This window comes from Priapulus caudatus, unplaced genomic scaffold (assembly GCF_000485595.1).
Source record: "Priapulus caudatus unplaced genomic scaffold, Priapulus_caudatus-5.0.1 Scaffold1175, whole genome shotgun sequence".
Classification (NCBI taxonomy): Eukaryota; Metazoa; Priapulida; class Priapulimorpha; order Priapulimorphida; family Priapulidae; genus Priapulus; species Priapulus caudatus.
The window spans coordinates 69,374-78,640 of NW_014578236.1; positions in this window are offsets into that span (position 1 = coordinate 69,374).

Genomic DNA, 9,267 nt, shown 5'->3' on the forward strand with positions numbered 1-9,267 from the left:
CCCTCTCTCCTCGTATATCCACGACTCCCTCCCTCCCCGTATATCCACGACCCCTCTCTCCCCTGCTTATTCACGACTCCCTCCCTTCCCGTATATCCACGACCCCTCTCCCCTGCTTATCCACGACCCCCTCTCTCCTCGTATATCCACGACCCCCTCTCTCCCCGTATATCCACGACCCCTCTTTCCCCGTATATCCACGACCCCTCTCTCTCCGTATATCCACGACCCCCTCTCTGCCCTGCTTATTCACGACCGCCTGCCTCCCCGTATATCCACGACCCATCCCTCTCCGTATATCCACGACCCCTCTCTCCCCTGCTTATCCACGACCCCTCTCTCCCCGTATATCCACGACCCCTCTCTCCCCTGCTTATTCACGACCCATCCCTTTCCGCATACCCTTTCCCTCCACACACATTAGAGCCATTCACGCATGATACCTACCTGAGCTCGACCGTGCGAGCGCGGCGATTCCACCCCACGTGCTCCTACCACCACCACACGCGGTATCGGCGTAACAGACAGACTACACGACTCAGAGTGTAACGGTCGAGCCTTGGCGCAAGAATCGTCAGTGATGATAAAGGGGACAACGCTACCTCAACGTGCATCACGAGCAACGTGCGTCGTGCTCAACGTGAAACACACGACATACAGGGTGATCCGGTTCCTGCAGGGGTGTAGAACCCCCCTTATTTACGGTATCGTATCGTTGCTGCCCCCCGACGACCTGTCATAGGCCACGTACATGAGTAATTATAGCTACTGCACGAATTGCAGAAGATCAGTTGTAAACCTCCTCAGTTGTAAACGCAACTACATGATTACCACACGAATTGCAGATTCACTCTACTCACTAATGCTAGGTTCACACTGGCGATTTTTGGTCGTAGAATCGAGAAATTGGCGCGATTTTCAGCGATTTTTCAATTTCTTAATGCAAAATCGCTAGTGTGAACAGAAAAGTTGATGTTGAGAAGTTGAAAAATCGAGAAATTGATGTGTCGGGCAAAATAGAACGTGTTCTATTTGCTCGATTTTGCTGCGCGCTGATTGGCCAGTTCCTAAGTGTAAAAATAGTTTCGCGTCATCTCTGTCGCGGCAATTCATGGCCGGTGTGCTCGGTACCCAGGTATCATCTCCTAGTTCCAGTTTGTGTGGTAAATCCGGTAAATTAGCCAATCACTATGCTGTTTGGTTATGCTCCTCTCTTCCATCTATCCAAATATAGGTCATTCCGACTGTCACTAATCACTGTGGGCTAATTCACACGGGTTATAGTATAGTTATAGAACAAATGTGGGTAAAAACCAAAACATAATAGTTGAGTTTTTATCAATTCTGAGGAGTCAGCTTATTACTCCAAGATTAGATCGAGTTGATTTTAGAGTTTTATATTTACCTGTTGCCAGAAAACGCAGAGTGACCGCAAGTCGCGCAGCAGGAGGTATTGCCTGTCTCAGACGTGTATCTTGTTTTCTTATAAAATGCTCGATTTTTAACAATATTGTATTATATTGATCCTTGTTAATCCGGAAAAAATTTCTGTAGCTCCTTTCGTCCTCGTTCATAATTCTGGGAGTAAATGACTGAATGCACCGCATTCATTACGCCTGGCTATCCACGGTCTTGTCCAAGCTGTCCTCCTTTTCCTTCTTTCTTTTTTTTTCTTTTTAATAATACAGGCTATGCATGATTATAAGGGATAATGTCTCTTCTTCATCCATACTGCTTAGAACTGTTTTAGAACTGTTACTGGTTTGTACTACAGCATATATCAGCTGACCTCTAAACTATTAATAGTCTGGTTAATCAACAACATTCATCAACTTTCAAAGACAAAAGTCTATAGTGTGAACAAATGTTACTGAAAGATTTCTTGATAATAAATTGAAAAATCTTTACAGAAGATGTTGAAAGATTTTACTTCAAAGATTGTCAAAGACAAAAAATCGCCAGTGTGAACCTAGCTTAATGGGGCCAGCGCATAGTCTGAGAGACATTAGTCTGAAATTTATATAGCTATAAGCATGAAGTAGTATATTCATATAGGTGTAGATATACGGTAATGAAATGTTTATGCTATGAAGTGAGTTGGCTGAACCTACGTGAACTGTAGACCGTGTTAAGAGGGCGTGCTCAACTACACAAAATGTCGCTTGCTGTGATTGCTATATAGACTGTGATTCCTGATGTAATGCGATGTTTGAGTGTAGTGTCCGACGCCAGTAATTTCTTCACTTGCCTAGCTCGTTTTTAAGCCTACATTGAAAAGGAAAGTTGTTTCTTTATCTTAGCCGATCCATTTACCGTCGGCTCCTTTACGCTGTTGCACCGTGTGGCGCCATCACCGGTGGATGCAACCTCCTAGATACGACACTGTAGTAGACCCTGGCAGAGCTGGCATGCATTATTGTATCTATGAAACCACGAAACTCTGTTCCGCCGTCGTTTCATACTGTGGACGCGTAATGCGCACTACACACAGAGGAGTTGTATGAAGGACTGGAACTAGAGTGAAGACAAAGACAAGAAATAATAGGAAACGAATAGTTTACTCAGAGTCTATAATAGATAAGAAATACAAGTTTCTCTCAGTGAAGCTCTACAAGAACAAACTTAGAAAGTAATAGCGATAAGGAAACCCCGTATCACGCACTTACAAATCCTCTCAACAATGTTGCGAGGAAGCGTCTTTCCCGAAGCGTCTTAGCCGAGGCGCGCTCCACTATTTATATGAAACCGCTGGCCAACGCCCGCTCATCCCTTCCCACGGCAACAAAGTCATTCATAGCGCCTAATTCGGGTAGTTGACCCAACCACATAAGGTGGAGGAAAAGCGTTTCTCATTTTCTCTGGCAATGCGAATCCGAACCCGGCCATGTCTAAGGAAGTCTTTCACTTCCCGTTACCAGGTTCTCGGTTTAGTAGGTGCCGTAGTGGCACCCGTTTTGAAGGTAGCGCCAGGTTGCGTCGATAGATAACAGAAACACAGTATTATGAAAACTACTCTTCGTGCGTCTATTTCACTCTAATCAAACACACTCATATGATACTATACAGATGTCTCCGCGTCGTAACACTCTCGCCGCGTGTCGCGTAATTGAATACAAGTAATGTCGTACCTTAGAGTTGCGGTAATGAAGGCGCTCATCGGGGTGAAGGTAGGTTGGCGAAAGGTAGATCGGAGAAGTAGAGCTGGAATCGGGTGTGAGAGCTAGGCGAAAACTGGACTTGCTACGAAAAGGGTAAGAGCCGAAAGTGATACCTGGGGAATATTCATGGCAGATCGGCCCTCGAGTCATTAGTGTACTGGGACGCTACGGGCGTGGTGTATAGTGGTGATTATACCTGCGGCGTTCTATTATTATTTATCACTTAGAGCGTAGAGGTGTGTTGTTTCTAGTGAATGCATTTGGGGGAATAGTGTGAGGCGATATATTTGCTCTGTTCGGGAGCATGCACTATCTTACACATGAGGCAACGATCAAAAGATTGTGTCAGTAGGGTTGCTTGCAAGACGCATAAGTCGCTACTTTGAGCAACTTCGCAGTCGTTTGGAACTACTGTTGAGCAACTCCTAGCAATCCTGAGATCTGTCTCTGTGGTCGCTCAGCTGGTCGGTTCTTCAAACTATCTCGTGTGTAAACAACCCGACCGCCTGCAATTCACACCATTGATTCACACCTTCGCATCGATATTATTTTCCAGAAGTATGAAATTTCCTCGCTTACAATAGCGTTTTACGGTGTTACTACGCACATTGCTCCTCTTCAGTACATATTTGACCTGCTCCTATATGCTGTTTTGCTATGTGTTAATTGCCACCCACTCTGCGCCCGCTACGCAGTCAGTATTTGCCATACTCTCGCGCTGTTCCTTCATGTGTCATCACCCCTACTGCACATCTATATGAACTCAAGCTGCTCACTAAGAACTCGCTACCGCCGCGGCGTCAGGCGACCGTGGCCACCCCCCTGTGTGCCCCCCCCCCACTGCAGTGTATAGACACCCCCACTGCAGTGTATAGACACCCCCACTGCAGTGTATTGACACCCCCGCTGCAGTGTATAGACACCCCACTCGCTCCACCTCGTCTTTCTCCTTCCCTCTATCGACGTGCCCCCCACCGCTTCCTCCTCCTCCTCTCTATCGCTGTAGTACACCTTCACCGCTGCCTCCTCCTCCCCTCTATCGCTGTAGTACACCCTCACCGCTGCCTCCTCCTCCCCTCTATCGCCGTAGTACACCTTCACCGCTGCCTCCTCCTTCCCTCTATCGCTGTAGTACACCTTCACCGCTGCCTCCTCCTTCCCTCTATCGCTGTAGTACACCCTCACCGCTGCCTCCTCCTCCCCTCTATCGCTGTAGTACACCTTCACCGCTGCCTCCTCCTCCCCTCTATCGCTGTAGTACACCTTCACCGCTGCCTCCTCCTCCCCTCTATCGCTGTAGCACACCCTCACCGCCTGCTCCCTCCCCGCTATCGCGATGTAGTTACAACCTTCACGCTGCCTCCTCCTCCCTCTATCGACGTAGCTACACCTCACCGCTGCCTCGTCTCCCCTCTATCCGTGTAGTACACCTCACCGCTGCTGCCTCCTCTCCTCTATGCTGTAGTACACACCTCAACGCTGCCTCCTCTCCCCTCTTCGACTGTAGTACACCCTCACCGCTGCTCCTGCCTCCGCTCTTCGCTGGTAGCTACACGCTCACCGCTGCCTCCTCCTCTCCGTCTATCGCTGTAGATACACCTCACGCTTGCTCACTCCTCCCTCTATCGCGTTGTAGGACACCTCACCGCTGCCTCCTACCTACCGTACCCTCTATCGCTGTAGTACACTTCACCGCTGCTCCTCCTCCCTCTATCGCCGTAGTTACCCTTCACCGCTTGCTACCTTCCTCCCTCTATCGTGGTAGGACACCCTCACCGCTGCCTCCTCCTCCCCTCTATCGCCTGTAGTACACCTTCACCGGCTGACCTCCTCCTCGACCTCTATAGCGTGTACCTACACCTCTCAACCGACTGCCTCCTCCTCCCTCTATCGCTGTAAGTACACCTTCACCGCTGCCCTCTTAACCCCCTCTATCGCTGTAGTAGTACACCTTCCGCTGCCCTCCTTCCTCCCTCTATCGCTGTAGTACACCCTCACGGCTGCCTCTCCTCCCCTCTTCGCCAGTAGTACACTTCACCGCTGCCTCCTCCTCCCTCTGCGCTGTAGTACACCTCACCGCTGCCTCATCTCCCCTCTATCCGCGTAGTACACCTTCACCGCCTGCCTCCTCCTACCCTCTCGATCGCTGTAGTAACCCTCAAAACCCCAGCTGCCCTCATCCCTCCCCTCTATCGCACGTAGTACACCTTACCGCCTTGCCTCCTCTACATCTTAATCGCTGTAGTACACCTCACGCTGCCTCCTCCTCCCCTCTATCGCTTGTAGTACACCGCTCACCGCTGCCTTCTTCCTCCCCTCGTCGCCGTTAGTACACCTTCACCGCTGCCTCCTCCTCTTCCCCTCTATCGCCGTTAGTACACCCTCACCGACTGCCTCCTCCTCTCCCCTCCCTATCGCTGTCTGTACACCCTACCGCCTGCCTCTTCCTCCTCCTATCGCCCGTAGTACACCACTCACGCTGCCTCCTCCTCCACTCTTCGATTGTAGTACCACCCTGCACCGCTGCCTCCTCCTCCCCCTCTATCGCTGTAAGTACACCTTAACCGCTGCCCTCTCCTTACCCTCTATCGCTGTTTACACTTTCACCGCTGTCCTCCTCCTTCCCTCTATCGCCGTAGTACCCGCTCAACCGCTGCCTCCTCTCCCCTCTATCGATGTTAGCTACACCTCACCGCTGCCTCCTCCTCCCTCTATCGCTGTGTAACCTTAACCGCTGCCCTCCTCCTCCCCTTCTATCAGCTGATAGTTACGACCTTCACCGCCTGCCTCCTCCTCCCTCATATCGCTGCTTAGTACACCCTTACCGCTGCCTCCTCCTCCCCTCTAGTCGCTGTACGTACACCTTCACGCAGCCTCCTCCTCCCTCTATCGCTGTAGACACCTGCACCGCTGCTCCATCCTCCCTCTATCGCTGTAGTACACCTTCACCGCTGCCTCCTCTCCCTCTATCGCTGTAGGTACCCCTTACGCTGCCTACTCTTCCCCTCATCGCGTGTAGTAAACCTTCACCGCTCTGCCTCCTCCTGCCTCTCTATCGCGCTAGTACACTCACCGCTGCTCTCCTCCATACCTCTCATCGCTCGTAGTACACCCTCACCGCTTGGCCTCTCCTCCTCCCCTCTATCGCTGTAGTACACTTCACCGGCTGCCATCCTCCTCCTCTCGCTTGTTAGTACACCCTCACCGCATGCTCCTCCTCCCCTCTATCGCATGTAGTACACCTTCACCGCTGCTCTCCTCTCCTCTATCGCCGTAGTACACCTCACCGTGCCCAATCTCCCTTCTATCGCTGTAGTACACCTTCACCGCTGTCGCTCCTCCCCTCAATCGCAGTAGTACACCTTCACCGGCTGCCTCCTCCTCGCCTCTATCGCCCGTAGCACACCTTTCCCGCTGCCTCCTCTCTCCTCTATCGCTGTAGTACACCTTACCGCTGACCCTCTCCTCCCCTCTATCGCTGTAGCTAGTACACCCTCACCGTGCCTCCTCCTCCCCTCTATGCGCGTAGTACACCTTCACGCTGACCTCCTCCGTACCCTCTATCGCTGTAGTACACCCTCACCGCTGCCTCCTCCTCCCTCTATACGCCGTAGTCACCCTCACCGCTGCCTCCTCCTCCTCCCTCTATCGCTGAGTACACCCTCACCGCTGCCTCCTCCTCCCTCTATCACCGTAGTACACCCTCACCGCTGCCTCCTCTCCCTCTATCGCTGTAGTACACCCTACACCGCTGCCTCCTCCTCCCTCTATCGCGCATGTAGTACACCTTCCAGCGCTGCCTCTCCTACCCTCTATCGCCTGTAGCTACACCTTCACCGCCGCCTCCTCCTCCTCCCCCTCTATCGCTGTAGTACACCCTCACCGCTGGCCTCCTCCTACCCTCTATCGCTGTAGTACACCTTCACCGCTGCCTCCTCCTCCCTCTATCGCGTAGTACACCCTCACCGCTGCCTTCCTCCTACCTCTTATCGCCTGTAGTACACCCTTACCGCTGCCTCCTCCTCCCTCTATCGCTGTAGTACACCTTCACCGCTTGCCTCCTCCTCCCTCTATTCGCTGTAGTAACCTTCACCGCTGCCTCTCTCCCCTCTATCGCCGTAGTACACCCTCACCGCCTGCCTCCTCCTCCTCTATCGCCGTGGTACACCTTCACCGCTGCCTCCTCCTTCCCTCCTATCGCTGTAGTACACCCTCACCGCTGCCTCCTCCCTCCCTCTATCGCTGTAGTACACCTTCACCGCTGCCTCCTCCTACCCTCTATCGCTGTAGTACCTTCACGCTGCCTCCTCCTCCCTCTATCTGCTGGTAGTACACTCTCAACCGCTGTCTCCTCCTACCCTCTATCGCCGTAGGGACACCTGACCTTGTGCCTTTCCCCTTCTCTTCTCTATCGCCGTAATATACTCTCGCTGCTGACTGCGTCTCTCGTGGCCGGACGTCAACCCCGCTGCCCCTCACCTCATCGCCGTACCCAGGCGTAACCACCCACGCTGCCCCCTCCCCTCATCGCCGTACCCAGGCGTAACCACCCCTTGCTGCCCCACCCTCATCGCCGTACCGAGCGTAACCCCCCCGCTGCCCCCACCCTTTCATCGCCGATACCCGGGCGTAACCACCCCGCTGCCCCCACCCTCATCGCCGTACCGGCGTAAACCACCCCGCTGCCCCCACCCTCATCGCGTACCCGAGCGTAACACCCACGCTGCGCCCTCCCCTTCACAAGCGTACCGAGCGTAACCACCCCCGCTGCCCCACCTCTCATCGCCGTACCCGAGCGTAACCACCCCGCTGCCCACCCTCTCATCGCCGTACCCGAGCGTAACCACCCCCGCTGCCCCCCCCCTCTCATCGCCGTGACTCACGCCCTTTTCGCGAATCAGAGCGTGCGCACGTGCGCTGGTCGTGAACGCCATCATCCGCCCGCCGGCCCGCCCGCCCGCCGGGGGAGCATGCGCGGGAGCATGGGCGGGAGCATGCTCCGCATCTAGCAGTGTAAACATCTGTCGCGCTAGCGTGCGGCCGGTCTCAGCGTGGGAACCGGCGGCCCGCAGCAGCAGCAGCAGGAGGAGGTGGGGGAAGAGGGGGAGAAGGAGGTGGGGAGGAGAAGGAGGAGCAACAGCAACAGCAACCGCAGCAGCAGCAGCAAACAGCAGCAGCAGCAGCAACAGCAGCAAAGCCAGCAGCACGGCAACAGCAGCAGCAGAAGTAGCGGTAGCAGTGCAGTAGCAGTAGCAGTAGCAGTAGCAGTAGCAGTTAGCAGTAGCAGCAGCAGCAGCAGCAGCAGCAGCAGCAGCAGCAGCAGCGAGAGAAGGTGTCGTAGTAGTAGCTAGTAGTAGTAGTAGTAGTGTAGTAGTAGTAGTAGTAGTAGTAGTAGTAGTAGTAGTAGTGTAGTAGTAGTAGTAGTAGTAGTTGTAAGTAGTAGTAGTAGTAGTAGTGTAGTAGTAGTAGAGGAGTAGTAGTAGTAGTAAGTAGTGTAGTAGTAGTGTAGTAGTAGTAGTAGTAGTAGTAGTGTGTAGTAGTAGTAGTAGTAGTAGTAGTAGTAGTAGTAGTAGTAGTAGTATAGTAGTAGTAGTAGTAGTAGTGAGTAGTGTAGTAGTAGTAGTTAGTGTAGCGTAGGTAGTAGTTAGTAGTAGTAGTAGTAGTAGTAGTAGTAGTAGTAGTAGTAGTAGTAGTAGTAGTAGTAGTAGTAGTAGTAGTAGTAGTAGTAGTAGTAGTAGTTAGTGTAGTAGTAGTAGTAGTAGTAGTAGTAGTAGTTAGTAGTAGTAGTAGTAGTAGTAGTAGTAGTCAGTGTAGTAGTGTAGTAGTAGTAGTAGTAGTAGTAGTAGTAGTAGTAGTTAGTGTAGTAGTAGTAGTAGTAGTAGTAGGTAGTAGTAGTAGTAGTAGTAGTAGTAGTAGTGTAGTAGTAGTAGTAAGTAGTAGTAGTAGTAGTAGTAAGTAGTATGTAGTAGGTAGTAGTAGTAGTAGTAGTAGTAGTAGTAGTAGTAGTAGTAGTAGTAGTAGATAGTAGTAGTAGTAGTAGTAGGTAGTCAGGTATAGTATGTAGTAGTAGTAAGTATAGTAGTAGTAGTAGTAGTTAGTAGTAGTAGTA